Here is an 11341-nt window from a genome sequence, read left to right on the forward strand (position 1 = left end):
TGGTTGTGTCTTTTGGGGTTATAGATGCCCCAACTGCTTTTATGGATTTAATGAATGACATTTTTAAGACATACTTAGACTCCTTTATGATAGTGTTTATTGATGACATCTTGGTGTATTCAAAGATTAAGGAAGACCATGAAAAACACTTGAGGGTCGTTCTTAGGTTGCTGAGAGACTAGGAGTTGTATGCCAAGTTCTCTAAGTGTGAATTTTTGCTTGCGTTTGTATCCTTCTTGGGACATGTGGTTTCGAAGGAAGGGATTATAGTTGACCCTAAAAATATTGAGGCAGTGAGAGATTGAGCTAGGCCTACATCAGTGACGGAGATTCGCAACTTTGTGGGGTTGGCCAGTTACTACTATCGGTTCGTGAAAGGGGTTTGCTTTTATTGCTTCGCATTTGACCCGTCTGACTTAGAAAGAGGTTCCTTTTCAATGGCCCGACAAGTGTGAGGAGAGCTTCCAAAAGCTCAAGACTCTATTGACTAGAGCTCCTATTCTATCATTTCCCCTGGAGGGCATGGACTTTGTGGTTTATTGTAACGCTTCTCGTTCTGGTTTGGTTACTGTTTTGATGCAGGAAAATAAGGTGATTGCTTATGCTTCCAGACAGCTGAACATTCATGAGAAGAACTATCCCACATATGACTTGGAGTTGGCAGCTGTGGTTTTTGTGTTGAAAATTTGGAGGCACTATCTTTATGGTGCCTGTTGCAAGGTAATTACTAATCATCACCGTCTTCAGCATGTGTTTAATCAGAGGGATCTTAATTCTAGGCAGCGGAGATGGATGAAGTTGCTTAAGGATTACGATATTACTATCTTGTATCATGCTGGCGAGGCAAATGTGGTGGTAGATGCCTTGAGCAGAAAATCAGCTAGCATGGGCAGTTTGGCTGGTTTGATTGCGTCAAAGCGTCCGTTGGCTAAAGAGGTTCGGACTCTTGCTAACTATTTCATGAGGCTTGATGTGTCTGGTTCGGGTAGAGTGTTGGCTTATATTGAGGCGAGATCATCGTTTTTGGAGCAAATTAACGCCAGCCGTTTGAGGATGCGAGTTTGAGTAGGATTCGGGATGAAGTCTTGCGTGGTGAGGCCAAGGAGGCCGTGATTGGTGATGAAGGTGTCTTGAGAATCAAGGGGCGTGTTTGTGTTCCTCGTGTTGATGATTTGGTTAAGACAATTTTAGTGGAGGCTCAGAGTTCTAAATATTCCATTCATGCTGGTGCTACCAAGATGTACCGTGACTTGAGGCAGCACTACTTGAGTTCGTTGCACAGTGTTTGAATTGCCAGCAGGTGAAGTACGAGCACTAGAGACCCGAGGGTACACTTCAGAGGATGCCCATTCTAGAGTGGAAATGGGAGAGGAAAGCGATGCATTTTGTGGTCGGTCTTCTGAAAACCTTGGGTAAGTTTGATTCGATTTGGGTCATTGTTGATAGATTGACCAAGTCTGCCCATTTCATACCGGTTCAGATTACCCATACTACCAAAAAGTTGGTCCAGATTTATATCCATGAGATTGTTCGTCTGCATAGGGTCCCTATTTCTATCATATCCGATAGAGGCACGATGTTTACATCTTGGTTTTGGAAGACTTTCCATTTAGAATTGGGTACTAGATTGAACCTTAGTACAGTATCACGACTCAATTTCACTAAGTCATTGGGGCACCTACCTTTCCCACCTCGGTTGGCGAACCCCTAACCCAACATTTCATAAACACATAATTAGATAATAAATAAGCGGAAGAAAATAGGATAACGGAAGTCTCACGATAATAATATAAGAAAGCGTAAACAATAGAAATACACCCCCAGTATTTGGTCAGGTCATACAAGAGCATCAAAGTAAATACTACAAGTCTGAATAATAAAAATACATCGATAGCCTCAAGACACATGTCTTAGAACGGAAATAAATACATAGTAGATAGAGCAGTCTTCGGGCAGCGAACGTCCTCATGCTCAACCTAAAAGACTCAAATCAGCAAACCCTCGAAGAGTCAGCCACGAGGAGTAGAAGTCGATCCAGTTGATTCTCTGCATTCATAAAAGAATGTAGCAAGTGCAGGTCAGTACAAACAACAAGTACCGGTAGGTATCATAGGCCGACTAAGACTAGCTAACGTATATAAAGACAACAAAGCAAGACAAACACATGAACCAACAAGTACAAGTCAACAATAAGCCATAGCCACGGTACAAGTCATCACCTATGTTGTAGCGTCTAAACCTATCTGTGCCAAGTCTTAGTATAACAATTCGAATCAATACATCATAATAGTTTCACAATACTCAACAGAAACCAAGATACAATGCGACGCAATAATACATGTATGATGAATGCAATGCATATGCAGCTTTGTACAATATTGTCACGACCCAACTAGGGACCGTGACAAGTACCCGATACTTGTACCGAGCACCCCTTATCTATCATTTTACCTTTACTTCTCAGCGAGCCGTAGGAACTGTACTATACTTTTTTTTTCGTTGTTGAGCATTAACATTAGCCGCGTCATCATAAACATAGACTAGTAAGCGTTACTATCGCATTATACAGAGACACGAACAATTCCAAATACAAGACATCTAACTGTACATATCTGTCTACGAGCCTCCAGACATAGTACACATATACATAGGAAGGGCTGAGTACTGCCGTGCCCGAATATACATATACACAAAATAGTACCAAGGAAGTGAGGCTCCGGAACGACTGGAGCACTGTCAAATGCTGCTGGTAGAGCTCCTAAGAATCAAATCCGCCTGTCTGCTGTCCTGCGCGGCATGAAACGCAGCGTCCACAAGAAGGGACGTCAGTACGAATAGTGTACCGAGTATGTAAGGCATGGAAGATAATACAAATAGAAACATAGGGCATGATTAACAATATCATAAGGTCGTAGGACATATGATGAGGCTAGAAAGTAACCTGTGAGTAGGAACGCCCCTGTCAGGCCGGATACCGTGCATGCTTGTCTTTTCCTTTTTAAAACGATTCTTATCCATAGGTATAGAAAGTAGGATTTATATCATGTCATGGTTTATCATATTATACCCTGTCATATCATAGCGCGTCGTACCATATCATGTCGTAGCATATCATATCATGGTATATTATGTCATAGCGTATCATAGCGTATCATGTCATAACATAGCATGTCTTAGCATGTCATGTCATAGCATATCATATCGTAGCATAGCTTGTCATAGCATATCATGTCATAGCATATCATATCATAGCATAGCTTGTCATAGCATATCTTATCATAGCATGTCTGGTCATGACATGGTAGGTCATATCATAGCATAGCGTCGAACGATGCCGGCTCACCCACATAGCGCCGATATATACCGGCTCACCCATATATCCCGCGTCCGGGCACCCCACGTCCGGGATGATAAGCCAGCTGATCAGGTGGCAATGAAACATGTTTCCCTTCCCATTCCCCCATATATCCCTTCCCCCCATCCCAGGTTCATATACATATCCTATATGCATGTACATATCTTATATACGTATACATATTTTTATATTCCTATACATAGCTTGTATACCTATACATGTCTTATATACATTTACATATCTTATATACATACATATATATATATATATATATATATATATATTTTATATACATATACATGGTTTATATATATATCATATAAGCACGCAAGGGAGCCAAAAGAAAAAAATCGTGTATCTATCGGAGTGACGTAAGGTCGGTGACCTCCGATTACATTATGGAACAATCGTGGTCGCTTTGTCTTGCCTTGAAGGAATAAGTATTTTAAGGCGAGACTACCAACGGAGAATAGCATTAGAGGTAAACATAGAATTGAAATCACGGGCATCATAGACGTCAACTCATAGGCTTTGGAATCCTTAGAAATTAACGTCATAGCTAAGAAATATAAATAAGATTCAAGGATTTGTTTATCACCTTCATATTCACATAGAATACTTAGCTTAGTAATCTTAGTCATATAATCGTTCCAGTAGTACTTTCATAGGCATATCCTCTTGTCTAACATCAATGTTATCATTATCATCGTGGAAGTACCCTCGTTAGAGTGGTTATAGTACTTATCACTTGGTGGCGAGATCGGGATCAAAGGTCCCCGTTGGGTTCAACTTTAAGTAAGTTAAAAAAGATTGTAAGTAACATCCGAGAGCAACGGGCTCACCTCGGGCCGAATGAGGTCGTGTATGCGATTTGCATATGTTACATGTCGTGGCGTTACTCGTGAGGGTTTTAGGGTAATGGGGTCCCATTTATGCAAGTTCTAGGGCTTAGGAGGTCTTTCCATCATTTTGCACACTTTCTAATTCAATTCTATTGAACAAAAAGAGGAAAACTCTAGATGCGGATTCCGGGGAACAGAGTTGTCCCCGAGGCTCGTACCCAACTTATTATATCTAAGACATGCCATAGAAAGAAAGGTGAAGCCTTATATACCTCTTTCCGCTCCTTTTGCTATTCCAAATTCACGTTGCAATTTCGTCAAAATCTGCAAATTGATCATATTTACCAAAACTTTCATTAGGGTACTTAGAATTGAAATCTTAAGATAATACTTGGCTACCGAAATTTCGACAGCACTTCCTCTGTAAATATACCATCCTCAACATTCAGCTTAGTCAAATTCTCATCAATCACAATCCGGGAATTCAAACCCGGCCAAACTATCAATATAAGTTCAACAACCACACTAGCAGTTCACATATTCAATTCAAGATACATGATATCAATTTACCACTTTCTTCAAAACCTTCGGACTCCAATGAATACAATAGCAACCTTATAATATATATTCCAACAACATCATACTAATACCACTACATGTTATCCATGCAAGAACATTATTTTTCAATATACACCATCTCCCAATTACCAATACTTCACCAAACTTATCAAGCCTTTATTTGCAATATGAAATCTACAACACAACAACTAAAATATTAATTACAAGTGGCTCATTATTCTTTTACAACTACCAATATACACGACTATACATCATGTATACACGACCACATATACACCCCAAACTCACGGCCACAACATGCATGCACAACTACATTCTCTCCAAATTCATTCAACTTCCGTTTACCACATATCATTCACAACCATAACAACCAAACACTAGACAAAATAATTGAAACATGACTCCTACACATATGTACACATACACGGCCACATACCATATTTCTTCCCTTCATGAATTTCATCCATTTTAGCATACTACAACATATATAAACCATTTATAACACATGAAACAAGATTAAAACTCACCTTTCTTCCTCAACTTCTCACTTGACTACAACTTGGCAACTTGTATGATTATGAGTCTTTCTTGCTCCAACAACAACTCTACCTTGTTAAGTACCCTCTACTTGGTAGAAAATGATTTTTGAAAGAATTTTTGCAAATTTTTCTTGGGAATTCCTCTATGGCCGAATGGCCTTGGGGTTTTTCTCCTTCTTTCTTTTGTTCTTATTTTCTTGAAAACTCTAGAGAGTTCAATGGATAAGATGACTACTAAGTCATCTTTTATTTTTTTTAAAAAAGCCCCCACATGGGCCTAACCCATACCATGGCCGGTTGGGCCTTGTTTTTTCTTAAAAAAAAAATTCAAGCCCACTTATATTTTTGGGCTAGTTCTTGTAATTCATGAAAATAATTTTTCCGAATTCCAAATTTACCCTTCGTCTTCTTCCATATTCCCAAGAGTCATATTGCAACCTCCCTTTATGCTCTTGACCTTTCTCATTATCTTTACTTTTAGATTTTTCATATACAACTCATGTGCCAAACAAAATAAAATGTGGCCTTGCTTGTTGTCTTCCCGCGATTGTCTTGAATTATCCGATTGCATAAAACGCGGGATATAACAAATATGTCCTGGACGAAATGAATCCACGTCTCGGCGATTATGAACCATGTGAGACCCACGAAGTCCATGTACCACTCGCTCCAAAATATAACCTCGGATCACGAGCACACTATCACGATCCCTGCAAAGACCTCGGGCACTCCATCGTTCCCCGCAAGAAACCTCGGGCAACAAACACTCATCTCTCTTTTACGCACTCCGGCAGAAATTTCGGAGGCTACACTCTCTCATATATCATCATTAGTACCAAATCCATGCATATGTCAGTGTATCATGGAAATGCGTATGAATATGATGAAATATGACATCAACAACCAATTCTATTTGAAACAGTACCATGCATGACACCCAACTAGTATCAATAATAAGGTTACAAAATAAGCCATAATGGAATCACAATTCTCAACAGTACCTCTCAGGCACACAAGCAATATCAATGATTAGGCTACACAATAAGTCACAATGGATCATAACTCTCAGCAGTACTTCTCAGGAACACAAGTAATATCAATGATAAGGCTACACAATAAGGCACAACGGATCACAACTCTCAGCAATACCTCTCAGGCATACAAGTAATATCAATGATAAGGCTACACAGTAAGCCATAACGGATCACAACTCTCAGCAGTACCTCTCAGGCACACAAGTAACATCAATGATAAGGCTACACAGTAAGCCACAACGGATCACAACTCTCAACAGTACCTCCCAGGGTACATAAGTAATATCAATGATAAGGTTACACAATAAGCCACAATGGAATCACTATTCTCATCTCAATATCAATCAAGTAAAGTATTGCGATATCGTAGCCATGATGTATTACTATTCATAATTACGATGGTATCAATTACTTGTTGGCATTGTTGACATATTGATACCATCGTAATTATGAATAGTGATACATCATGGCTACACAGTAAGCCACAACGGAGTGGCTAGCCCCTAAATCATATAACAAGGCCCAACCTAAGACAGATCCAACCCAACTTCATACCCGAAGGCTTACATGTATTCTCCGATAATATCATCTAAACATACGCTTTGCTAATCGAAGTCTCACCATAAGGTAAACCATAATCTACTTGGAAGGCCGAACAACAAGTCTCTAACAATCACACCTTAGTCTTCCCTTTTCTTTGAGCCTCGAGATAATCAAGGTCTAAGCATATTCGAATCATGAAATTAGAATCAAGAAGAACATCATTCAAACCCTACTTCTATTTAAGACCCAAATTCCCACTTATGGAATAGGTTTTATGAACTAGAAAGATTAAATAAGAAATATATAGGTCTCAACATAAAATTAATGTTCTAGGTGATCAATTCCAATCAATTATAAGCTAGAACTAACAAATCACTTAAATTCAGATTCTAGGCAAAACCTCAAATTTAGGTATAAACCCTAACTTCCAATTCCATAAATTAGCCGCTAATTAGGACGGAATCATGTATAAATATATTCGAATTATCAAACCCATGCGTAACGAAGCTAACCCAATTAATAATTCAAGGTTTTATAGCCTAGAACAAAGAACCCACAAAAACCCTCTTTTAATCCTTGAACTCTTAGTGAATTAGCATGATAATAGAATCCTAAGGTAATTATGAAAATGGAATAGCAAAAAAGATAGAAGGGCTTACCACAAAGATTTTCCTCCAAGAATCACCCTGAAATGCTCCCAAAAGCTCTATTTTCGGAGTGGGTAATGAATGAAAGACTTAGGCCTTTTAATGCTCAGTTTATGAAATACTCAGCCCGATACCGTCTCTGTGACAACGGGACCGCTGCGGCAGTCCCATCTCAATGATATCTTAGACCGCTGTGGCGGTCAACTAACATTACACTAGGCCGCTGTGGCGGCAAGCCCACCTCTATAGTGGTGCCGCCAAAGCGTGCACCAGAACCAGAATTCCCCAAATAATCACAATCCTAATCCCGAAGTCTCGAGTATCACCCGAGGCCATTTTCTCACATACCACATATGTATACACACATAAAAACATGCTACGAATGCACTCGTGGATTCAAAATTCCCAACAGAGGTCACATTGACCGAGTCATCCCCCGATACCTCAACATCAACTTCCCAACCCAAGTCCCAAAATGCACCCGAGTGTATTGGGAACTTAATCGAATATACATACAAGTTTTAAAAGGCCACCCGGACCTCTCGGAATCAACGGATTCCCAGAAAAGGTTCGTTTAACCAAAAGTCAACTATGAGTCAAATGGTTTTCACTTTAAAGCCAAAGACCTCAGCAAGTTTGCCAACGGTCCCCGTGGTTCAAATATGAGCTAATAAAGCTCGAAAAGGGATCAAAAGGGTTGGAAACACAATAATGACCGAACGGGTCGTTACATTAGATACTAATTAAACAATCGCTCGTACTCGAACGACAAGGAAGAGGGGACGAGAAAGTACCTGAATCGGCAAATAACTGAGGATATCGGCTACACATGTCAGACTTTACCTTATAAGGAGGATTCTCATCGAACAATACTGAATTCCTACGAATGATATAGGAACTTTCAGTATGGTACTTCCTCAACATTGGAACATAGAAGACCAGATGAACACCTGACCGGCCTGGTGAAAAACTAACTCATAAAACGGAGGATCAATACAACAGATAGTCTCAACAGGCCAATACACCTCGGGCTCACTTTCCCTTCTTCCTACATAGCATGACACCCTTATTGGGTGTAACATTCAGGAAAACCTGATCGCTAACTTTACCAGTCACAACTCTCCAAACTTAGCTCAAGCTCCAATTCTCATATCTCCGTATTCGAATTTCCCTCGCAATTGATCCTCGAATGAATTGCTTTGCTTGAATTCTCTAATTTGATAAAATCGTAACTCTAAACGCGATTAATAGGCCTCACAAACACCTTCCCAAACCAACGCAATCCTCTGAAACATGGTCACAAACCATAGCCCATTCTGAACCGATAAAATACTCTGATTTCGCTAACTCTTTCTCCCACGACTTCTAAGGCCGTTACTCGCACTGCGATTACTTAGAAACACATAAACACACACCACAAGCCCAAAACCATGACTTACTCTTTCCAGAAATGAATCCTTGATTCACATGAGTTCTCTATGCTATTCCATTAAAACTAACCTAACTGGTGGCCAACTTGGCTAGTTCCAAGCCTTCTTAAACCTTCAAATCACAATACAGGAACCATACACCTGAATACCTTACCAAACCAAGTCCGTAGGAAACCATCAGATCACTCTAAAGACATATCACAGCCATTGCACCTACTCAATCATTACCAAGCCCATTGTAACCATATATTACCTGAATAACTGTTCTCCGTAACCAAATCATTGAATTCACTTGCAAGCACTGATAAAAATTGGTAAACCTTTCATACGTCACATTTGAACCGCAACTCATCGAATCCTTACCGGTGATTTACTCGGAACTCATAGATCTTCTTGGGAAGATAACATAGTCCAACATGCTTAACTCGAACAATTTCGACCTTGAATGAATGCACCACCCTTGTGTACCACCAATAGTCACTTGAACTGACTCTAAATTTCTGACACAATCACAGTCCTAGCACACATTGTGGCAGCCAATTCTAATCTTTTACTCACGCATAACAAATCCTATCTGTCACCCTCGACTCCACAGGTTGAGTCCTATCCAAGCTTTCAACTTAGTACCGAAGAACTATACCTTATGATTTAAATCTCCATGTTTCTCAACTTTTACCCGATACGCAAATCCAATATAACCCCGAACCTTTTGGCGCAAAACCTGAAGCCTCATATAATAATTATATAACCATCGAACTTCTCATTCTATCAGATCAATATACCCATAAATATTTCGAAAGTATCAGACCTCGCAACCTCTTGCGCCAACTCAGCACAACTATTCCTAAGTCCTTAATAACCAAAAGCGCTCACCAAACTATCCAGTTAATATTGCTTGCAATATAACACACTACCACGAATATGGACGCACCTCGAAAATATAACTCTAGCCTCCCCACAATAGGGATTTCCGCAATTCCTTTCCCTTAAACCCCACTAACTCTTCTACTGAAGAATGTTACGAAAATTTTCAACTGTGAACCACACAAGCCGTTTCTATAAGCCTTAGCATGTCGGTTACCTGAAATTTGCATTCTCACTAGCCGCTGATCACAAAAACTCACGAAACTCTGTCTTATCACTTAGTCCACTTCTGTAGACTTTCTTCTTTAAGCTGCTCAGCAATCACACCCCCTTCAGAAATATGCAAGAAAACAACACCACAATTCATACTGACCGATGAAATCCCTAAGATGTACCTTTTCTTATCGATTCTCAATCAACTATACCTTTTCTCGACTTTTTAATTCCTCAATTTCTATCAGTTCACATATACCGCCACTGTCTAACCCTTACACAAACCCATTCAGTAGTCTATCACATAACTATAAGTCTCGCACACAAGCTAAATCACACTTGGAGATAATTGTAGGCCAAACACGGTATAAATTATAGTTTTCCCTTAACTCACTCAACTCTAAACTGAAAACTCTCTAAATCCAGCGTATCACATAAACAGTCTCACTAATATCTTTAGATGTCTCACTGAAGCGTCTTGGCCTGAATTGTCTTACTCAATCTCCGAAATGTTATCCCGAACTTAATTCAGTTAACCCATCATTGATCTACCATTCAAGCATTATTATTTACTAAACCCCTTACTCAAAATCCTTAATGTTGCTAGCCCTCGAAGAATCATCTCTTACCTCATTTATCGAATCTAAACACTTCTAACCACTCACATGAGTATTCCTTTTATTCAATCACATAAGCCAATTTATAACACTACTAGTAGTGGTATCTAGTCAAATTTACACAATAAATACAAGGTTCCCAACCTTAGTCCACCACTGACCTATATCAGTCTATGACATAACCGAACATACAACTCATCCATAAACTCTCAAGTCCACTCTACACTGTCCAATTGCAACCAAGCTCTCATATCACTAATTCTTGCTTCAATTATTTCCTTTCTGCCCTTAACCTCGAAGACACCAATCAACCTCATCGGTCACACCCCTTATTGTACGTCATGATATAATGTTCCCGCAATCCAAACATGACTTAAATACCCATATCACCTCACGTCAAGTCTTACGAACCTTAATCCCCTGAACCCGATTGCAAGATGCCTCAACGCAATCCTTCAGTTCCCATATTTCATACAAATCTCTTTATCACCATCAACCGACAAACACTCAAATCCACTCGATCCTTTAAACTAATCATCCATCTAAGACAACCGAACCACAAAAAAGCATCCATATTTCTCCTTAAATCTAAGTGAATCATTCAATAACTCCTTAAGTCATTAACTCATTGCACTCGCTCATAATTGAAGTTATTTCTATCAACCGATTACTAGCTCC

This window comes from Lycium barbarum, chromosome 12 (assembly GCF_019175385.1).
Source record: "Lycium barbarum isolate Lr01 chromosome 12, ASM1917538v2, whole genome shotgun sequence".
Classification (NCBI taxonomy): Eukaryota; Viridiplantae; Streptophyta; class Magnoliopsida; order Solanales; family Solanaceae; genus Lycium; species Lycium barbarum.